Source organism: Schistocerca cancellata, unplaced genomic scaffold (genome assembly GCF_023864275.1).
Source record: "Schistocerca cancellata isolate TAMUIC-IGC-003103 unplaced genomic scaffold, iqSchCanc2.1 HiC_scaffold_808, whole genome shotgun sequence".
Classification (NCBI taxonomy): domain Eukaryota; kingdom Metazoa; phylum Arthropoda; class Insecta; order Orthoptera; family Acrididae; genus Schistocerca; species Schistocerca cancellata.
Window position 1 is genome coordinate 2,294,416 of NW_026046819.1, and position 22,250 is coordinate 2,316,665.

Below are 22,250 nucleotides of genomic sequence, written 5' to 3' on the forward strand. Positions count from 1 at the left end.
GGACCAGACCGAGGACCTTAAGATTTTGCATGAACCGAGGACTGGCAGCCAGGTAACACGATAAATTGTGTAAAGTGTTAATATGTAGTAAAAACCTAAGAAAATCTCCCGTTTCCGTCATTTACTATCGAATCGACATAACGCCAGATCGTCACATTGGTCGCTTTTCTCTCTGAAACGGTTACATTTATCGTCTGCAAGCCCTTGTCGCGTGATGCGGTATGCAGATACAGTACAAGCAGCACACTAGAACACAGAATAAGAATCTACGTTGATGCAATCGGCCAGGAAGAAGAGCTACATTTCAAGTTTTAGTTATCGATTAATGAATTATTGGGCGGTTTGGTGCCTTGGAAAAGACCGAGGACCTTAAGATTTTGCATGAACCGAGGACTGGCAGCCAGGTGACACGAGAAATTGTGTAAAGTGTTAATATGTAGTAAAAACCTAAGAAAATCTCCCGTTTCCGTCATTAACTATCGAATCGACATAACGCCAGATCGTCACAGTGGTCGCTTTTCTCTCTGAAACGGTTACATTTATCGCCTGCAAGCCCTTGTCGCGTGATGCGGTATGCAGAGTCACTACAAGCGGCATAGTAGAACACTGAAGAAGCATCTAAGTTTATGGAATCGGCCAGTAAGAAGAGCTACATTTCAAGTTTTAGTTATCGATTAATGAATTATTGGGCGGTTTGGTGCCTTGGACCAGACCGAGGACCTTAAGATTTTGCATGAACCGAGGACTGGCAGCCAGGTAACACGAGAAATTGTGTAAAGTGTTAATATGTAGTAAAAACCTAAGAAAATCTCCCGTTTCCGTCATTTACTATCGAATCGACATAACGCCAGATCGTCACAGTGGTCGCTTTTCTCTCTGAAACGGTTACATCTATCGTCTGCAAGCCCTAGTCGCGTGATGCGGTATGCAGACACAGTACAAGCAGCACACTAGAACACAGAATAAGAATCTACGTTGATGCAATCGGCCAGTAAGAAGAGCTACATTTCAAGTTTTAGTTATCGATTAATGAATTATTGGGCGGTTTGGTGCCTTGGACCAGACCGAGGACCTTAAGATTTTGCATGAACCGAGGACTGGCAGCCAGGTAACACGAGAAATTGTGTAAAGTGTTAATATGTAGTAAAAACCTAAGAAAATCTCCCGTTTCCGTCATTTACTATCGAATCGACATAACGCCAGATCGTCACATTGGTCGCTTTTCTCTCTGAAACGGTTACATTTATCGTCTGCAAGCCCTTGTCGCGTGATGCGGTATGCAGATACAGTACAAGCAGCACACTAGAACACAGAATAAGAATCTACGTTGATGCAATCGGCCAGGAAGAAGAGCTACATTTCAAGTTTTAGTTATCGATTAATGAATTATTGGGCGTTTTGGTGCCTTGGAAAAGACCGAGGACCTTAAGATTTTGCATGAACCGAGGACTGGCAGCCAGGTAACACGAGAAATTGTGTAAAGTGTTAATATGTAGTAAAAACCTAAGAAAATCTCCCGTTTCCGTCATTAACTATCGAATCGACATAACGCCAGATCGTCACAGTGGTCGCTTTTCTCTCTGAAACGGTTACATTTATCGTCTGCAAGCCCTTGTCGCGTGATGCGGTACGCAGAGTCACTACAAGCGGCATAGTAGAACACTGAAGAAGCATCTAAGTTTATGCAATCGCCCAGTAAGAAGAGCTACATTTCAAGTTTTAGTTATCGATTAATGAATTATTGGGCGGTTTGGTGCCTTGGACCAGACCGAGGACCTTAAGATTGTGCATGAACCGACGACTGGCAGCCAGGTAACACGAGAAATTGTGTAAAGTGTTAATATGTAGTAAAAACCTAAGAAAATCTCCCGTTTCCGTCATTTACTATCGAATCGACATAACGCCAGATCGTCACAGTGGTCGCTTTTCTCTCTGAAAAAGTTACATTTATCGTCTGCAAGCCCTTGTCGCGTGATGCGGTATGCAGACACAGTACAAGCAGCACACTAGAACACAGAATAAGAATCTACGTTAATGCAATCGGCCAGTAAGAAGAGCTACATTTCAAGTTTTAGTTATCGATTAATGAATTATTGGGCGGTTTGGTGCCTTGGACCAGACCGAGGACCTTAAGATTTTGCATGAACCGAGGACTGGCAGCCAGGTAACACGAGAAATTGTGTAAAGTGTTAATATGTAGTAAAAACCCAAGAAAATCTCCCGTTTCCGTCATTTACTATCGAATCGACATAACGCCAGATCGTCACAGTGGTCGCTTTTCTCTCTGAAACGGTTACATTTATCGTCTGCAAGCCCTTGTCGCGTGATGCGGTATGCAGAGTCACTACAAGCGGCATAGTAGAACACTGAAGAAGCATCTAAGTTTATGCAATCGCCCAGTAAGAAGAGCTACATTTCAAGTTTTAGTTATCGATTAATGAATTATTGGGCGGTTTGGTGCCTTGGACCAGACCGAGGACCTTAAGATTTTGCATGAACCGAGGACTGGCAGCCAGGTAACACGAGAAATTGTGTAAAGTGTTAATATGTAGTAAAAACCTAAGAAAATCTCCCGTTTCCGTCATTTACTATCGAATCGACATAACGCCAGATCGTCACATTGGTCGCTTTTCTCTCTGAAACGGTTACATTTATCGTCTGCAAGCCCTTGTCGCGTGATGCGGTATGCAGAGTCACTACAAGCGGCATAGTAGAACACTGAAGAAGCATCTAAGTTTATGCAATCGCCCAGTAAGAAGAGCTACATTTCAAGTTTTAGTTATCGATTAATGAATTATTGGGCGGTTTGGTGCCTTGGACCAGACCGAGGACCTTAAGATTTTGCATGAACCGAGGACTGGCAGCCAGGTAACACGAGAAATTGTGTAAAGTGTTAATATGTAGTAAAAACCTAAGAAAATCTCCCGTTTCCGTCATTTACTATCGAATCGACATAACGCCAGATCGTCACAGTGGTCGCTTTTCTCTCTGAAACGGTTACATTTATCGTCTGCAAGCCCTTGTCGCGTGATGCGGTACGCAGAGTCACTACAAGCGGCATAGTAGAACACTGAAGAAGCATCTAAGTTTATGCAATCGCCCAGTAAGAAGAGCTACATTTCAAGTTTTAGTTATCGATTAATGAATTATTGGGCGGTTTGGTGCCTTGGACCAGACCGAGGACCTTAAGATTGTGCATGAACCGACGACTGGCAGCCAGGTAACACGAGAAATTGTGTAAAGTGTTAATATGTAGTAAAAACCTAAGAAAATCTCCCGTTTCCGTCATTTACTATCGAATCGACATAACGCCAGATCGTCGCAGTGGTCGCTTTTCTCTCTGAAAAGGTTACATTTATCGTCTGCAAGCCCTTGTCGCGTGATGCGGTATGCAGACACAGTACAAGCAGCACACTAGAACACAGAATAAGAATCTACGTTGATGCAATCGGCCAGTAAGAAGAGCTACATTTCAAGTTTTAGTTATCGATTAATGAATTATTGGGCGGTTTGGTGCCTTGGACCAGACCGAGGACCTTAAGATTTTGCTTGAACCGAGGACTGGCAGCCAGGTAACACGAGAAATTGTGTAAAGTGTTAATATGTAGTAAAAACCCAAGAAAATCTCCCGTTTCCGTCATTTACTATCGAATCGACATAACGCCAGATCGTCACAGTGGTCGCTTTTCTCTCTGAAACGGTTACATTTATCGTCTGCAAGCCCTTGTCGCGTGATGCGGTATGCAGAGTCACTACAAGCGGCATAGTAGAACACTGAAGAAGCATCTAAGTTTATGCAATCGCCCAGTAAGAAGAGCTACATTTCAAGTTTTAGTTATCGATTAATGAATTATTGGGCGGTTTGGTGCCTTGGACCAGACCGAGGACCTTAAGATTTTGCATGAACCGAGGACTGGCAGCCAGGTAACACGAGAAATTGTGTAAAGTGTTAATATGTAGTAAAAACCTAAGAAAATCTCCCGTTTCCGTCATTTACTATCGAATCGACATAACGCCAGATCGTCACAGTGGTCGCTTTTCTCTCTGAAACGGTTACATTTATCGTCTGCAAGCCCTTGTCGCGTGATGCGGTATGCAGACACAGTACAAGCAGCACACTAGAACACAGAATAAGAATCTACGTTGATGCAATCGGCCAGTAAGAAGAGCTACATTTCAAGTTTTAGTTATCGATTAATGAATTATTGGGCGGTTTGGTGCCTTGGACCAGACCGAGGACCTTAAGATTTTGCATGAACCGAGGACTGGCAGCCAGGTAACACGAGAAATTGTGTAAAGTGTTAATATGTAGTAAAAACCTAAGAAAATCTCCCGTTTCCGTCATTTACTATCGAATCGACATAACGCCAGATCGTCACATTGGTCGCTTTTCTCTCTGAAACGGTTACATTTATCGTCTGCAAGCCCTTGTCGCGTGATGCGGTATGCAGACACAGTACAAGCAGCACACTAGAACACAGAATAAGAATCTACGTTGATGCAATCGGCCAGGAAGAAGAGCTACATTTCAAGTTTTAGTTATCGATTAATGAATTATTGGGCGGTTTGGTGCCTTGGAAAAGACCGAGGACCTTAAGATTTTGCATGAACCGAGGACTGGCAGCCAGGTAACACGAGAAATTGTGTAAAGTGTTAATATGTAGTAAAAACCTAAGAAAATCTCCCGTTTCCGTCATTTACTATCGAATCGACATAACGCCAGATCGTCACAGTGGTCGCTTTTCTCTCTGAAACGGTTACATTTATCGTCTGCAAGCCCTTGTCGCGTGATGCGGTATGCAGAGTCACTACAAGCGGCATAGTAGTACACTGAAGAAGCATCTAAGTTTATGCAATCGCCCAGTAAGAAGAGCTACATTTCAAGTTTTAGTTATCGATCAATGAATTATTGGGCGGTTTGGTGCCTTGGACCAGACCGAGGACCTTAAGATTTTGCATGAACCGAAGACTGGCAGCCAGGTAACACGAGAAATTGTGTAAAGTGTTAATATGTAGTAAAAACCTAAGAAAATCTCCCGTTTCCGTCATTTACTATCGAATCGACATAACGCCAGATCGTCACAGTGGTCGTTTTTCTCTCTGAAACGGTTACATTTATCGTCTGCAAGCCCTTGTCGCGTGATGCGGTATGCAGACACAGTACAAGCAGCACACTAGAACACAGAATAAAAATCTACGTTGATGCAATCGGCCAGTAAGAAGAGCTACATTTCAAGTTTTAGTTACCGATTAATGAATTATAGGGCGGTTTGGTGCCTTGGACCAGACCGAGGACCTTAAGATTTTGCATGAACCGAGGACTGGCAGCCAGGTAACACGAGAAATTGTGTAAAGTGTTAATATGTAGTAAAAACCTAAGAAAATCTCCCGTTTCCGTCATTTACTATCGAATCGACATAACGCCAGATCGTCACAGTGGTCGCTTTTCTCTCTGAAACGGTTACATCTATCGTCTGCAAGCCCTAGTCGCGTGATGCGGTATGCAGACACAGTACAAGCAGCACACTAGAACACAGAATAAGAATCTACGTTGATGCAATCGGCCAGTAAGAAGAGCTACATTTCAAGTTTTAGTTATCGATTAATGAATTATAGGGCGGTTTGGTGCCTTGGACCAGACCGAGGACCTTAAGATTTTGCATGAACCGAGGACTGGCAGCCAGGTAACCCGAGAAATTGTGTAAAGTGTTAATATGTAGTAAAAACCTAAGAAAATCTCCCGTTTCCGTCATTAACTATCGAATCGACATAACGCCAGATCGTCACAGTGGTCGCTTTTCTCTCTGAAACGGTTACATTTATCGTCTGGAAGCCCTTGTCGCGTGATGCGGTACGCAGAGTCACTACAAGCGGCATAGTAGAACACTGAAGAAGCATCTAAGTTTATGCAATCGCCCAGTAAGAAGAGCTACATTTCAAGTTTTAGTTATCGATTAATGAATTATTGGGCCGTTTGGTGCCTTGGACCAGACCGAGGACCTTAAGATTGTGCATGAACCGACGACTGGCAGCCAGGTAACACGAGAAATTGTGTAAAGTGTTAATATGTAGTAAAAACCTAAGAAAATCTCCCGTTTCCGTCATTTACTATCGAATCGACATAACGCCAGATCGTCACAGTGGTCGCTTTTCTCTCTGAAAAGGTTACATTTATCGTCTGCAAGCCCTTGTCGCGTGATGCGGTATGCAGACACAGTACAAGCAGCACACTAGAACACAGAATAAGAATCTACGTTGATGCAATCGGCCAGTAAGAAGAGCTACATTTCAAGTTTTAGTTATCGATTAATGAATTATTGGGCGGTTTGGTGCCTTGGACCAGACCGAGGACCTTAAGATTTTGCATGAACCGAGGACTGGCAGCCAGGTAACACGAGAAATTGTGTAAAGTGTTAATATGTAGTAAAAACCTAAGAAAATCTCCCGTTTCCGTCATTTACTATCGAATCGACATAACGCCAGATCGTCACAGTGGTCGCTTTTCTCTCTGAAACGGTTACATTTATCGTCTGCAAGCCCTTGTCGCGTGATGCGGTATGCAGAGTCACTACAAGCGGCATAGTAGAACACTGAAGAAGCATCTAAGTTTATGCAATCGCCCAGTAAGAAGAGCTACATTTCAAGTTTTAGTTATCGATTAATGAATTATTGGGCGGTTTGGTGCCTTGGACCAGACCGAGGACCTTAAGATTTTGCATGAACCGAGGACTGGCAGCCAGGTAACACGAGAAATTGTGTAAAGTGTTAATATGTAGTAAAAACCTAAGAAAATCTCCCGTTTCCGTCATTTACTATCGAATCGACATAACGCCAGATCGTCACAGTGGTCGCTTTTCTCTCTGAAACGGTTACATTTATCGTCTGCAAGCCCTTGTCGCGTGATGCGGTATGCAGAGTCACTACAAGCGGCATAGTAGAACACTGAAGAAGCATCTAAATTTATGCAATCGCCCAGTAAGAAGAGCTACATTTCAAGTTTTAGTTATCGATTAATGAATTATTGGGCGGTTTGGTGCCTTGGACCAGACCGAGGACCTTAAGATTTTGCATGAAGCGAGGACTGGCAGCCACGTAACACGAGAAATTGTGTAATGTGTTAATATGTAGTAAAAACCTAAGAAAATCTCCCGTTTCCGTCATTTACTATCGAATCGACATAACGCCAGATCGTCACATTGGTCGCTTTTCTCTCTGAAACGGTTACATTTATCGTCTGCAAGCCCTTGTCGCGTGATGCGGTATGCAGACACAGTACAAGCAGCACACGAGAACACAGAATAAGAATCTACGTTGATGCAATCGGCCAGGAAGAAGAGCTACATTTCAAGTATTAGTTATCGATTAATGAATTATTGGGCGGTTTGGTGCCTTGGAAAAGACCGAGGACCTTAAAATTTTGCATGAACCGAGGACTGGCAGCCAGGTAACACGAGAAATTGTGTAAAGTGTTAATATGTAGTAAAAACCTAAGAAAATCTCCCGTTTCCGTCATTTACTATCGAATCGACATAACGCCAGATCGTCACAGTGGTCGCTTTTCTCTCTGAAACGGTTACATTTATCGTCTGCAAGCCCTCGTCGCGTGATGCGGTATGCAGAGTCACTACAAGCGGCATAGTAGTACACTGAAGAAGCATCTAAGTTTATGCAATCGCCCAGTAAGAAGAGCTACATTTCAAGTTTTAGTTATCGATCAATGAATTATTGGGCGGTTTGGTGCCTTGGACCAGACCGAGGACCTTAAGATTTTGCATGAACCGAGGACTGGCAGGCAGGTAACACGAGAAATTGTGTAAAGTGTTAATATGTAGTAAAAACCTAAGAAAATCTCCCGTTTCCGTCATTTACTTTCGAATCGACATAACTCCAGATCGTCACAGTGGTCGCTTTTCTCTCTGAAGCGGTTACATTTATCGTCTGCAAGCCCTTGTCGCGTGATGCGGTATGCAGAGTCACTACAAGCGGCATAGTAGAACAATGAAGAAGCATCTAAGTTTATGCAATCGGCCAGTAAGAAGAGCTACATTTCAAGTTTTAGTTATCGATTAATGAATTATTGGGCGGTTTGGTGCCTTGGACCAGACCGAGGACCTTAAGATTTTGCATGAACCGAGGACTGGCAGCCAGGTAACACGAGAAATTGTGTAAAGTGTTAATATGTAGTAAAACCCTAAGAAAATCTCCCGTTTCCGTCATTTACTATCGAATCGACATAACGCCAGATCGTCACATTGGTCGCTTTTCTCTCTGAAACGGTTACATTTATCGTCTGCAAGCCCTTGTCGCGTGATGCGGTATGCAGACACAGTACAAGCAGCACACTAGAACACAGAATAAGAATCTACGTTGATGCAATCGGCCAGTAAGAAGAGCTACATTTCAAGTTTTAGTTATCGATTAATGAATTATTGGGCGGTTTGGTGCCTTGGACCAGACCGAGGACCTTAAGATTTTGCATGAACTTAGGACTGGCAGCCAGGTAACACGAGAAATTGTGTAAAGTGTTAATATGTAGTAAAAACCTAAGAAAATCTCCCGTTTCCGTCATTTACTATCGAATCGACATAACGCCAGATCGTCACAGTGGTCGCTTTTCTCTCTGAAACGGTTACATTTATCGTCTGCAAGCCCTTGTCGCGTGATGCGGTATGCAGAGTCACTGCAAGCGGCATAGTAGTACACTGAAGAAGCATCTAAGTTTATGCAATCGCCCAGTAAGAAGAGCTACATTTCAAGTTTTAGTTATCGATCAATGAATTATTGGGCGGTTTGGTGCCTTGGACCAGACCGAGGACCTTAAGATTTTGCATGAACCGAGGACTGGCAGGCAGGTAACACGAGAAATTGTGTAAAGTGTTAATATGTAGTAAAAACCTAAGAAAATCTCCCGTTTCCGTCATTTACTTTCGAATCGACATAACTCCAGATCGTCACAGTGGTCGCTTTTCTCTCTGAAGCGGTTACATTTATCGTCTGCAAGCCCTTGTCGCGTGATGCGGTATGCAGAGTCACTACAAGCGGCATAGTAGAACAATGAAGAAGCATCTAAGTTTATGCAATCGGCCAGTAAGAAGAGCTACATTTCAAGTTTTAGTTATCGATTAATGAATTATTGGGCGGTTTGGTGCCTTGGACCAGACCGAGGACCTTAAGATTTTGCATGAACCGAGGACTGGCAGCCAGGTAACACGAGAAATTGTGTAAAGTGTTAATATGTAGTAAAAACCTAAGAAAATCTCCCGTTTCCGTCATTTACTATCGAATCGACATAACGCCAGATCGTCACAGTGGTCGCTTCTCTCTCTGAAACGGTTACATTTATCGTCTGCAAGCCCTTGCCGCGTGATGCGGTATGCAGACACAGTACAAGCAGCACACTAGAACACAGAATAAGAATCTACGTTGATGCAATCGGCCAGTAAGAAGAGCTACATTTCAAGTTTTAGTTATCGATTAATGAATTATTGGGCGGTTTGGTGCCTTGGACCAGACCGAGGACCTTAAGATTTTGCATGAACTTAGGACTGGCAGCCAGGTAACACGAGAATTTGTGTAAAGTGTTAATATGTAGTAAAAACCTAAGAAAATCTCCCGTTTCCGTCATTTACTATCGAATCGACATAACGCCAGATCGTCACATTGGTCGCTTTTCTCTCTGAAACGGTTACATTTATCGTCTGCAAGCCCTTGTCGCGTGATGCGGTATGCAGACACAGTACAAGCAGCACACTAGAACACAGAATAAGAATCTACGTTGATGCAATCGGCCAGTAAGAAGAGCTACATTTCAAGTTTTAGTTATCGATTAATGAATTATTGGGCGGTTTGGTGCCTTGGACCAGACCGAGGACCTTAAGATTTTGCATGAACCGAGGACTGGCAGCCAGGTAACACGAGAAATTGTGTAAAGTGTTAATATGTAGTAAAAACCTAAGAAAATCTCCCGTTTCCGTCATTTACTATCGAATCGACATAACGCCAGATCGTCACATTGGTCGCTTTTCTCTCTGAAACGGTTACATTTATCGTCTGCAAGCCCTTGTCGCGTGATGCGGTATGCAGACACAGTACAAGCAGCACACTAGAACACAGAATAAGAATCTACGTTGATGCAATCGGCCAGGAAGAAGAGCTACATTTCAAGTTTTAGTTATCGATTAATGAATTATTGGGCGGTTTGGTGCCTTGGAAAAGACCGAGGACCTTAAGATTTTGCATGAACCGAGGACTGGCAGCCAGGTAACACGAGAAATTGTGTAAAGTGTTAATATGTAGTAAAAACCTAAGAAAATCTCCCGTTTCCGTCATTTACTATCGAATCGACATAACGCCAGATCGTCACAGTGGTCGCATTTCTCTCTGAAACGGTTACATTTATCGTCTGCAAGCCCTTGTCGCGTGATGCGGTATGCAGAGTCACTACAAGCGGCATAGTAGTACACTGAAGAAGCATCTAAGTTTATGCAATCGCCCAGTAAGAAGAGCTACATTTCAAGTTTTAGTTATCGATCAATGAATTATTGGGCGGTTTGGTGCCTTGGACCAGACCGAGGACCTTAAGATTTTGCATGAACCGAAGACTGGCAGCCAGGTAACACGAGAAATTGTGTAAAGTGTTAATATGTAGTAAAAACCTAAGAAAATCTCCCGTTTCCGTCATTTACTATCGAATCGACATAACGCCAGATCGTCACAGTGGTCGTTTTTCTCTCTGAAACGGTTACATTTATCGTCTGCAAGCCCTTGTCGCGTGATGCGGTATGCAGACACAGTACAAGCAGCACACTAGAACACAGAATAAGAATCTACGTTGATGCAATCGGCCAGTAAGAAGAGCTACATTTCAAGTTTTAGTTACCGATTAATGAATTATTGGGCGGTTTGGTGCCTTGGAAAAGACCGAGGACCTTAAGATTTTGCATGAACCGAGGACTGGCAGCCAGGTAACACGAGAAATTGTGTAAAGTGTTAATATGTAGTAAAAACCTAAGAAAATCTCCCGTTTCCGTCATTTACTATCGAATCGACATAACGCCAGATCGTCACAGTGGTCGCTTTTCTCTCTGAAACGGTTACATCTATCGTCTGCAAGCCCTAGTCGCGTGATGCGGTATACAGACACAGTACAAGCAGCACACTAGAACACAGAATAAGAATCTACGTTGATGCAATCGGCCAGTAAGAAGAGCTACATTTCAAGTTTTAGTTATCGATTAATGAATTATTGGGCGGTTTGGTGCCTTGGACCAGACCGAGGACCTTAAGATTTTGCATGAACCGAGGACTGGCAGCCAGGTAACACGAGAAATTGTGTAAAGTGTTAATATGTAGTAAAAACCTAAGAAAAACTCCCGTTTCCGTCATTTACTATCGAATCGACATAACGCCAGATCGTCACATTGGTCGCTTTTCTCTCTGAAACGGTTACATTTATCGTCTGCAAGCCCTTGTCGCGTGATGCGGTATGCAGATACAGTACAAGCAGCACACTAGAACACAGAATAAGAATCTACGTTGATGCAATCGGCCAGTAAGAAGAGCTACATTTCAAGTTTTAGTTATCGATTAATGAATTATTGGGCGGTTTGGTGCCTTGGAAAAGACCGAGGACCTTAAGATTTTGCATGAACCGAGGACTGGCAGCCAGGTAACACGAGAAATTGTGTAAAGTGTTAATATGTAGTAAAAACCTAAGAAAATCTCCCGTTTCCGTCATTTACTATCGAATCGACATAACGCCAGATCGTCACAGTGGTCGCTTTTCTCTCTGAAACGGTTACATTTATCGTCTGCAAGCCCTTGTCGCGTGATGCGGTACGCAGAGTCACTACAAGCGGCATAGTAGAACACTGAAGAAGCATCTAAGTTTATGCAATCGCCCAGTAAGAAGAGCTACATTTCAAGTTTTAGTTATCGATTAATGAATTATTGGGCGGTTTGGTGCCTTGGACCAGACCGAGGACCTTAAGATTGTGCATGAACCGACGACTGGCAGCCAGGTAACACGAGAAATTGTGTAAAGTGTTAATATGTAGTAAAAACCTAAGAAAATCTCCCGTTTCCGTCATTTACTATCGAATCGACATAACGCCAGATCGTCACAGTGGTCGCTTTTCTCTCTGAAAAGGTTACATTTATCGTCTGCAAGCCCTTGTCGCGTGATGCGGTATGCAGACACAGTACAAGCAGCACACTAGAACACAGAATAAGAATCTACGTTGATGCAATCGGCCAGTAAGAAGAGCTACATTTCAAGTTTTAGTTATCGATTAATGAATTATTGGGCGGTTTGGTGCCTTGGACCAGACCGAGGACCTTAAGATTTTGCATGAACCGAGGACTGGCAGCCAGGTAACACGAGAAATTGTGTAAAGTGTTAATATGTAGTAAAAACCCAAGAAAATCTCCCGTTTCCGTCATTTACTATCGAATCGACATAACGCCAGATCGTCACAGTGGTCGCTTTTCTCTCTGAAACGGTTACATTTATCGTCTGCAAGCCCTTGTCGCGTGATGCGGTATGCAGAGTCACTACAAGCGGCATAGTAGAACACTGAAGAAGCATCTAAGTTTATGCAATCGCCCAGTAAGAAGAGCTACATTTCAAGTTTTAGTTATCGATTAATGAATTATTGGGCGGTTTGGTGCCTTGGACCAGACCGAGGACCTTAAGATTTTGCATGAACCGAGGACTGGCAGCCAGGTAACACGAGAAATTGTGTAAAGTGTTAATATGTAGTAAAAACCTAAGAAAATCTCCCGTTTCCGTCATTTACTATCGAATCGACATAACGCCAGATCGTCACAGTGGTCGCTTTTCTCTCTGAAACGGTTACATTTATCGTCTGCAAGCCCTTGTCGCGTGATGCGGTATGCAGAGTCACTACAAGCGGCATAGTAGAACACTGAAGAAGCATCTAAATTTATGCAATCGCCCAGTAAGAAGAGCTACATTTCAAGTTTTAGTTATCGATTAATGAATTATTGGGCGGTTTGGTGCCTTGGACCAGACCGAGGACCTTAAGATTTTGCATGAAGCGAGGACTGGCAGCCACGTAACACGAGAAATTGTGTAATGTGTTAATATGTAGTAAAAACCTAAGAAAATCTCCCGTTTCCGTCATTTACTATCGAATCGACATAACGCCAGATCGTCACATTGGTCGCTTTTCTCTCTGAAACGGTTACATTTATCGTCTGCAAGCCCTTGTCGCGTGATGCGGTATGCAGACACAGTACAAGCAGCACACTAGAACACAGAATAAGAATCTACGTTGATGCAATCGGCCAGTAAGAAGAGCTACATTTCAAGTTTTAGTTATCGATTAATGAATTATTGGGCGGTTTGGTGCCTTGGACCAGACCGAGGACCTTAAGATTTTGCATGAACCGAGGACTGGCAGCCAGGTAACACGAGAAATTGTGTAAAGTGTTAATATGTAGTAAAAACCTAAGAAAATCTCCCGTTTCCGTCATTTACTATCGAATCGACATAACGCCAGATCGTCACATTGGTCGCTTTTCTCTCTGAAACGGTTACATTTATCGTCTGCAAGCCCTTGTCGCGTGATGCGGTATGCAGACACAGTACAAGCAGCACACTAGAACACAGAATAAGAATCTACGTTGATGCAATCGGCCAGGAAGAAGAGCTACATTTCAAGTTTTAGTTATCGATTAATGAATTATTGGGCGGTTTGGTGCCTTGGAAAAGACCGAGGACCTTAAGATTTTGCATGAACCGAGGACTGGCAGCCAGGTAACACGAGAAATTGTGTAAAGTGTTAATATGTAGTAAAAACCTAAGAAAATCTCCCGTTTCCGTCATTTACTATCGAATCGACATAACGCCAGATCGTCACAGTGGTCGCTTTTCTCTCTGAAACGGTTACATTTATCGTCTGCAAGCCCTTGTCGCGTGATGCGGTATGCAGAGTCACTACAAGCGGCATAGTAGTACACTGAAGAAGCATCTAAGTTTATGCAATCGCCCAGTAAGAAGAGCTACATTTCAAGTTTTAGTTATCGATTAATGAATTATTGGGCGGTTTGGTGCCTTGGACCAGACCGAGGACCTTAAGATTTTGCATGAACCGAGGACTGGCAGCCAGGTAACACGAGAAATTGTGTAAAGTGTTAATATGTAGTAAAACCCTAAGAAAATCTCCCGTTTCCGTCATTTACTATCGAATCGACATAACGCCAGATCGTCACATTGGTCGCTTTTCTCTCTGAAACGGTTACATTTATCGTCTGCAAGCCCTTGTCGCGTGATGCGGTATGCAGATACAGTACAAGCAGCACACTAGAACACAGAATAAAAATCTACGTTGATGCAATCGGCCAGTAAGAAGAGCTACATTTCAAGTTTTAGTTATCGATTAATGAATTATTGGGCGGTTTGGTGCCTTGGAAAAGACCGAGGACCTTAAGATTTTGCATGAACCGAGGACTGGCAGCCAGGTAACACGAGAAATTGTGTAAAGTGTTAATATGTAGTAAAAACCTAAGAAAATCTCCCGTTTCCGTCATTTACTATCGAATCGACATAACGCCAGATCGTCACAGTGGTCGCTTTTCTCTCTGAAACGGTTACATTTATCGTCTGCAAGCCCTTGTCGCGTGATGCGGTATGCAGAGTCACTACAAGCGGCATAGTAGAACACTGAAGAAGCATCTAAGTTTATGCAATCGCCCAGTAAGAAGAGCTACATTTCAAGTTTTAGTTATCGATTAATGAATTATTGGGCGGTTTGGTGCCTTGGACCAGACCGAGGACCTTAAGATTGTGCATGAACCGACGACTGGCAGCCAGGTAACACGAGAAATTGTGTAAAGTGTTAATATGTAGTAAAAACCTAAGAAAATCTCCCGTTTCCGTCATTTACTATCGAATCGACATAACGCCAGATCGTCACAGTGGTCGCTTTTCTCTCTGAAAAGGTTACATTTATCGTCTGCAAGCCCTTGTCGCGTGATGCGGTATGCAGACACAGTTCAAGCAGCACACTAGAACACAGAATAAGAATCTACGTTGATGCAATCGGCCAGTAAGAAGAGCTACATTTCAAGTTTTAGTTATCGATTAATGAATTATTGGGCGGTTTGGTGCCTTGGACCAGACCGAGGACCTTAAGATTTTGCATGAAGCGAGGACTGGCAGCCACGTAACACGAGAAATTGTGTAATGTGTTAATATGTAGTAAAAACCTAAGAAAATCTCCCGTTTCCGTCATTTACTATCGAATCGACATAACGCCAGATCGTCACATTGGTCGCTTTTCTCTCTGAAACGGTTACATTTATCGTCTGCAAGCCCTTGTCGCGTGATGCGGTATGCAGACACAGTACAAGCAGCACACTAGAACACAGAATAAGAATCTACGTTGATGCAATCGGCCAGTAAGAAGAGCTACATTTCAAGTTTTAGTTATCGATTAATGAATTATTGGGCGGTTTGGTGCCTTGGACCAGACCGAGGACCTTAAGATTTTGCATGAAGCGAGGACTGGCAGCCACGTAACACGAGAAATTGTGTAATGTGTTAATATGTAGTAAAAACCTAAGAAAATCTCCCGTTTCCGTCATTTACTATCGAATCGACATAACGCCAGATCGTCACATTGGTCGCTTTTCTCTCTGAAACGGTTACATTTATCGTCTGCAAGCCCTTGTCGCGTGATGCGGTATGCAGACACAGTACAAGCAGCACACTGGAACACAGAATAAGAATCTACGTTGATGCAATCGGCCAGTAAGAAGAGCTACATTTCAAGTTTTAGTTATCGATTAATGAATTATTGGGCGGTTTGGTGCCTTGGACCAGACCGAGGACCTTAAGATTTTGCATGAACCGAGGACTGGCAGCCAGGTAACACGAGAAATTGTGTAAAGTGTTAATATGTAGTAAAAACCTAAGAAAATCTCCCGTTTCCGTCATTTACTATCGAATCGACATAACGCCAGATCGTCACATTGGTCGCTTTTCTCTCTGAAACGGTTACATTTATCGTCTGCAAGCCCTTGTCGCGTGATGCGGTATGCAGACACAGTACAAGCAGCACACTAGAACACAGAATAAGAATCTACGTTGATGCAATCGGCCAGGAAGAAGAGCTACATTTCAAGTTTTAGTTATCGATTAATGAATTATTGGGCGGTTTGGTGCCTTGGAAAAGACCGAGGACCTTAAGATTTTGCATGAACCGAGGACTGGCAGCCAGGTAACACGAGAAATTGTGTAAAGTGTTAATATGTAGTAAAAACCTAAGAAAATCTCCCGTTTCCGTCATTTACTATCGAATCGACATAACGCCAGATCGTCACAGTGGTCGCTTTTCTCTCTGAAACGGTTACATTTATCGTCTGCAAGCCCTTGTCGCGTGATGCGGTATGCAGAGTCACTACAAGCGGCATAGTAGTACACTGAAGAAGCATCTAAGTTTATGCAATCGCCCAGTAAGAAGAGCTACATTTCAAGTTTTAGTTATCGATCAATGAATTATTGGGCGGTTTGGTGCCTTGGACCAGACCGAGGACCTTAAGATTTTGCATGAACCGAGGACTGGCAGGCAGGTAACACGAGAAATTGTGTAAAGTGTTAATATGTAGTAAAAACCTAAGAAAATCTCCCGTTTCCGTCATTTACTTTCGAATCGACATAACTCCAGATCGTCACAGTGGTCACTTTTCTCTCTGAAGCGGTTACATTTATCGTCTGCAAGCCCTTGTCGCGTGATGCGGTATGCAGAGTCACTACAAGCGGCATAGTAGAACTATGAAGAAGCATCTAAGTTTATGCAATCGGCCAGTAAGAAGAGCTACATTTCAAGTTTTAGTTATCGATTAATGAATTATTGGGCGGTTTGGTGCCTTGGACCAGACCGAGGACCTTAAGATTTTGCATGAACCGAGGACTGGCAGCCAGGTAACACGAGAAATTGTGTAAAGTGTTAATATGTAGTAAAACCCTAAGAAAATCTCCCGTTTCCGTCATTTACTATCGAATCGACATAACGCCAGATCGTCACATTGGTCGCTTTTCTCTCTGAAACGGTTACATTTATCGTCTGCAAGCCCTTGTCGCGTGATGCGGTATGCAGACACAGTACAAGCAGCACACTAGAACACAGAATAAGAATCTACGTTGATGCAATCGGCCAGTAAGAAGAGCTACATTTCAAGTTTTAGTTATCGATTAATGAATTATTGGGCGGTTTGGTGCCTTGGACCAGACCGAGGACCTTAAGATTTTGCATGAACTTAGGACTGGCAGCCAGGTAACACGAGAAATTGTGTAAAGTGTTAATATGTAGTAAAAACCTAAGAAAATCTCCCGTTTCCGTCACTTACTATCGAATCGACATAACGCCAGATCGTCACAGTGGTCGCTTTTCTCTCTGAAACGGTTACATTTATCGTCTGCAAGCCCTTGTCGCGTGATGCGGTATGCAGAGTCACTACAAGCGGCATAGTAGTACACTGAAGAAGCATCTAAGTTTATGCAATCGCCCAGTAAGAAGAGCTACATTTCAAGTTTTAGTTATCGATCAATGAATTATTGGGCGGTTTGGTGCCTTGGACCAGACCGAGGACCTTAAGATTTTGCATGAACCGAGGACTGGCAGGCAGGTAACACGAGAAATTGTGTAAAGTGTTAATATGTAGTAAAAACCTAAGAAAATCTCCCGTTTCCGTCATTTACTTTCGAATCGACATAACTCCAGATCGTCACAGTGGTCGCTTTTCTCTCTGAAGCGGTTACATTTATCGTCTGCAAGCCCTTGTCGCGTGATGCGGTATGCAGAGTCACTACAAGCGGCATAGTAGAACTATGAAGAAGCATCTAAGTTTATGCAATCGGCCAGTAAGAAGAGCTACATTTCAAGTTTTAGTTATCGATTAATGAATTATTGGGCGGTTTGGTGCCTTGGACCAGACCGAGGACCTTAAGATTTTGCATGAACCGAGGACTGGCAGCCAGGTAACACGAGAAATTGTGTAAAGTGTTAATATGTAGTAAAACCCTAAGAAAATCTCCCGTTTCCGTCATTTACTATCGAATCGACATAACGCCAGATCGTCACATTGGTCGCTTTTCTCTCTGAAACGGTTACATTTATCGTCTGCAAGCCCTTGCCGCGTGATGCGGTATGCAGACACAGTACAAGCAGCACACTAGAACACAGAATAAGAATCTACGTTGATGCAATCGGCCACTAAGAAGAGCTACATTTCAAGTTTTAGTTATCGATTAATGAATTATTGGGCGGTTTGGTGCCTTGGACCAGACCGAGGACCTTAAGATTTTGCATGAACTTAGGACTGGCAGCCAGGTAACACGAGAATTTGTGTAAAGTGTTAATATGTAGTAAAAACCTAAGAAAATCTCCCGTTTCCGTCATTTACTATCGAATCGACATAACGCCAGATCGTCACAATGGTCGCTTTTCTCTCTGAAACGGTTACATTTATCGTCTGCAAGCCCTTGTCGCGTGATGCGGTATGCAGACACAGTACAAGCAGCACACTAGAACACAGAATAAGAATCTACGTTGATGCAATCGGCCAGTAAGAAGAGCTACATTTCAAGTTTTAGTTATCGATTAATGAATTATTGGGCGGTTTGGTGCCTTGGACCAGACCGAGGACCTTAAGATTTTGCATGAACCGACGACTGGCAGCCAGGTAACACAAGAAATTGTGTAAAGTGTTAATATGTAGTAAAAACCTAAGAAAATCTCCCGTTTCCGTCATTTACTATCGAATCGACATAACGCCAGATCGTCACAGTGGTCGCTTTTCTCTCTGAAACGGTTACATTTATCGTCTGCAAGCCCTTGTCGCGTGATGCGGTATGCAGACACAGTACAAGCAGCACACTAGAACACAGAATAAGAATCTACGTTGATGCAATCGACCAGGAAGAAGAGCTACATTTCAAGTTTTAGTTATCGATTAATGAATTATTGGGCGGTTTGGTGCCTTGGACCAGACCGAGGACCTTAAGATTTTGCATGAACCGAGGACTGGCAGCCAGGTAACACGAGAAATTGTGTAAGGTGTTAATATGTAGTAAAAACCCAAGAAAATCTCCCGTTTCCGTCTTTTACTATCGAATCGACATAACGCCAGATCGTCACAGTGGTCGCTTTTCTCTCTGAAACGGTTACATTTATCGTCTGCAAGCCCTTGTCGCGTGATGGGGTATGCAGAGTCACTACAAGCGGCATAGTAGAACACTGAAGAATCATCTAAGTTTATGCAATCGCCCAGTAAGAAGAGCTACATTTCAAGTTTTAGTTATCGATTAATGAATTATTGGGCGGTTTGGTGCCTTGGACCAGACCGAGGACCTTAAGATTTTGCATGAACCGAGGACTGGCAGCCAGGTAACACGAGAAATTGTGTAAAGTGTTAATATGTAGTAAAAACCTAAGAAAATCTCCCGTTTCCGTCATTTACTATCGAATCGACATAACGCCAGATCGTCACAGTGGTCGCTTTTCTCTCTGAAACGGTTACATTTATCGTCTGCAAGCCCTTGTCGCGTGATTCGGTATGCAGACACAGTACAAGCAGCACACTAGAACACAGAATAAGAATCTACGTTGATGCAATCGGCCAGTAAGAAGAGCTACATTTCAAGTTTTAGATATCGATTAATGAATTATTGGGCGGTTTGGTGCCTTGGACCAGACCGAGGACCTTAAGATTTTGCATGAACCGAGGACTGGCAGCCAGGTAACACGAGAAATTGTGTAAAGTGTTAATATGTAGTAAAAACCTAAGAAAATCTCCCGTTTCCGTCATTTACTATCGAATCGACATAACGCCAGATCGTCACATTGGTCGCTTTTCTCTCTGAAACGGTTACATTTATCGTCTGCAAGCCCTTGTCGCGTGATGCGGTATGCAGACACAGTACAAGCAGCACACTAGAACACAGAATAAGAATCTACGTTGATGCAATCGGCCAGTAAGAAGAGCTACATTTCAAGTTTTAGTTATCGATTAATGAATTATTGGGCGGTTTGGTGCCTTGGACCAGACCGAGGACCTTAAGATTTTGCATGAACCGAGGACTGGCAGCCAGGTAACACGAGAAATTGTGTAAAGTGTTAATATGTAGTAAAATCCTAAGAAAATCTCCCGTTTCCGTCATTTACTATCGAATCGACATAACGCCAGATCGTCACATTGGTCGCTTTTCTCTCTGAAACGGTTACATTTATCGTCTGCAAGCCCTTGTCGCGTGATGCGGTATGCAGACACAGTACAAGCAGCACACTAGAACACAGAATAAGAATCTACGTTGATGCAATCGGCCAGTAAGAAGAGCTACATTTCAAGTTTTAGTTATCGATTAATGAATTATTGGGCGGTTTGGTGCCTTGGACCAGACCGAGGACCTTAAGATTTTGCATGAACCGAGGACTGGCAGCCAGGTAACACGAGAAATTGTGTAAAGTGTTAATATGTAGTAAAAACCTAAGAAAATCTCCCGTTTCCGTCATTTACTATCGAATCGACATAACGCCAGATCGTCACATTGGTCGCTTTACTCTCTGAAACGGTTACATTTATCGTCTGCAAGCCCTTGTCGCGTGATGCGGTATGCAGACACAGTACAAGCAGCACACTAGAACACAGAATAAGAATCTACGTTGATGCAATCGGCCAGTAAGAAGAGCTACATTTCAAGTTTTAGTTATCGATTAATGAATTATTGGGCGGTTTGGTGCCTTGGACCAGACCGAGGACCTTAAGATTTTGCATGAACCGAGGACTGGCAGCCAGGTAACACGAGAAATTGTGTAAACTGTTAATATGTAGTAAAAACCTAAGAAAATCTACCGTTTCCGTCAATTACTATCGAATCGACATAGCGCCAGATCGTCACATTGGTCGCTTTTCTCTCTGAAACGGTTACATTTATCGTCTGCAAGCCCTTAACGCGTGATGCGGTATGCAGATACAGTACAAGCAGCACACTAGAACACAGAATAAGAATCTACGTTGATGCAATCGGCCAGTAAGAAGAGCCACATTTCAAGTTTTAGTTATCGATTAATGAATTATTGGGCGGTTTGGTGCCTTGTACCAGACCGAGGTCCTTAAGATTTTGCATGAACCGAGGACTGGCGACCAGGTAACACGAGAAATTGTGTAAAGTGTTAATATGTAGTAAAAACCTAAGAAAATCTCCCGTTTCCGTCATTTACTATCGAATCGACATAACGCCAGATCGTCACAGTGGTCGCTTTTCTCTCTGAAACGGTTACATTTATCGTCTGCAAGCCCTTGTCGCGTGATGCGGTATGCAGAGTCACTACAAGCGGCATAGTAGAACACTGAAGAAGCATCTAAGTTTATGCAATCGCCCAGTAAGGATAGCTACATTTCAAGTTTTAGTTATCGATTATTGAATTATTGGGCGGTTTGGTGCCTTGGACCAGACTGAGGACCTTAAGATTTTGCATGAACCGAGGACTGGCAGCCAGGTAACACGAGAAATTGTGTAAAGTGTTAATATGTAGTAAAAACCTAAGAAAATCTCCCGTTTCCGTCATTTACTATCGAATCGACATAACGCCAGATCGTCACAGTGGTCGCTTTTCTCTCTGAAACGGTTACATTTATCGTCTGCAAGCCCTTGTCGCGTGATGCGGTATGCAGACACAGTACAAGCAGCACACTAGAACACAGAATAAGAATCTACGTTGATGCAATCGGCCAGGAAGAAGACCTACATTTCAAGTTTTAGTTATCGATTAATGAATTATTGGGCGGTTCGGTGCCTTGGATCAGACCGAGGACCTTAAGATTTTGCATGAACCGAGGACTGGCAGCCAGGTAACACGAGAAATTGTGTAAAGTGTTAATATGTAGTAAAAACCTAAGAAAATTTCCCGTTTCCGTCATTTACTATCGAATCGACATAACGCCAGATCGTCACAGTGGTCGCTTTTCTCTCTGAAACGGTTACATTTATCGTCTGCAAGCCCTTGTCGCGTGATGCGGTATGCAGACACAGTACAAGCAGCACACTAGAACACAGAATAAGAATCTACGTTGATGCAATCGGCCAGGAAGAAGAGCTACATTTCAAGTTTTAGATATCGATTAATGAATTATTGGGCGGTTTGGTGCCTTGGACCAGACCGAGGACCTTAAGATTTTGCATGAACCGAGGACTGGCAGCCAGGTAACACGAGAAATTGTGTAAA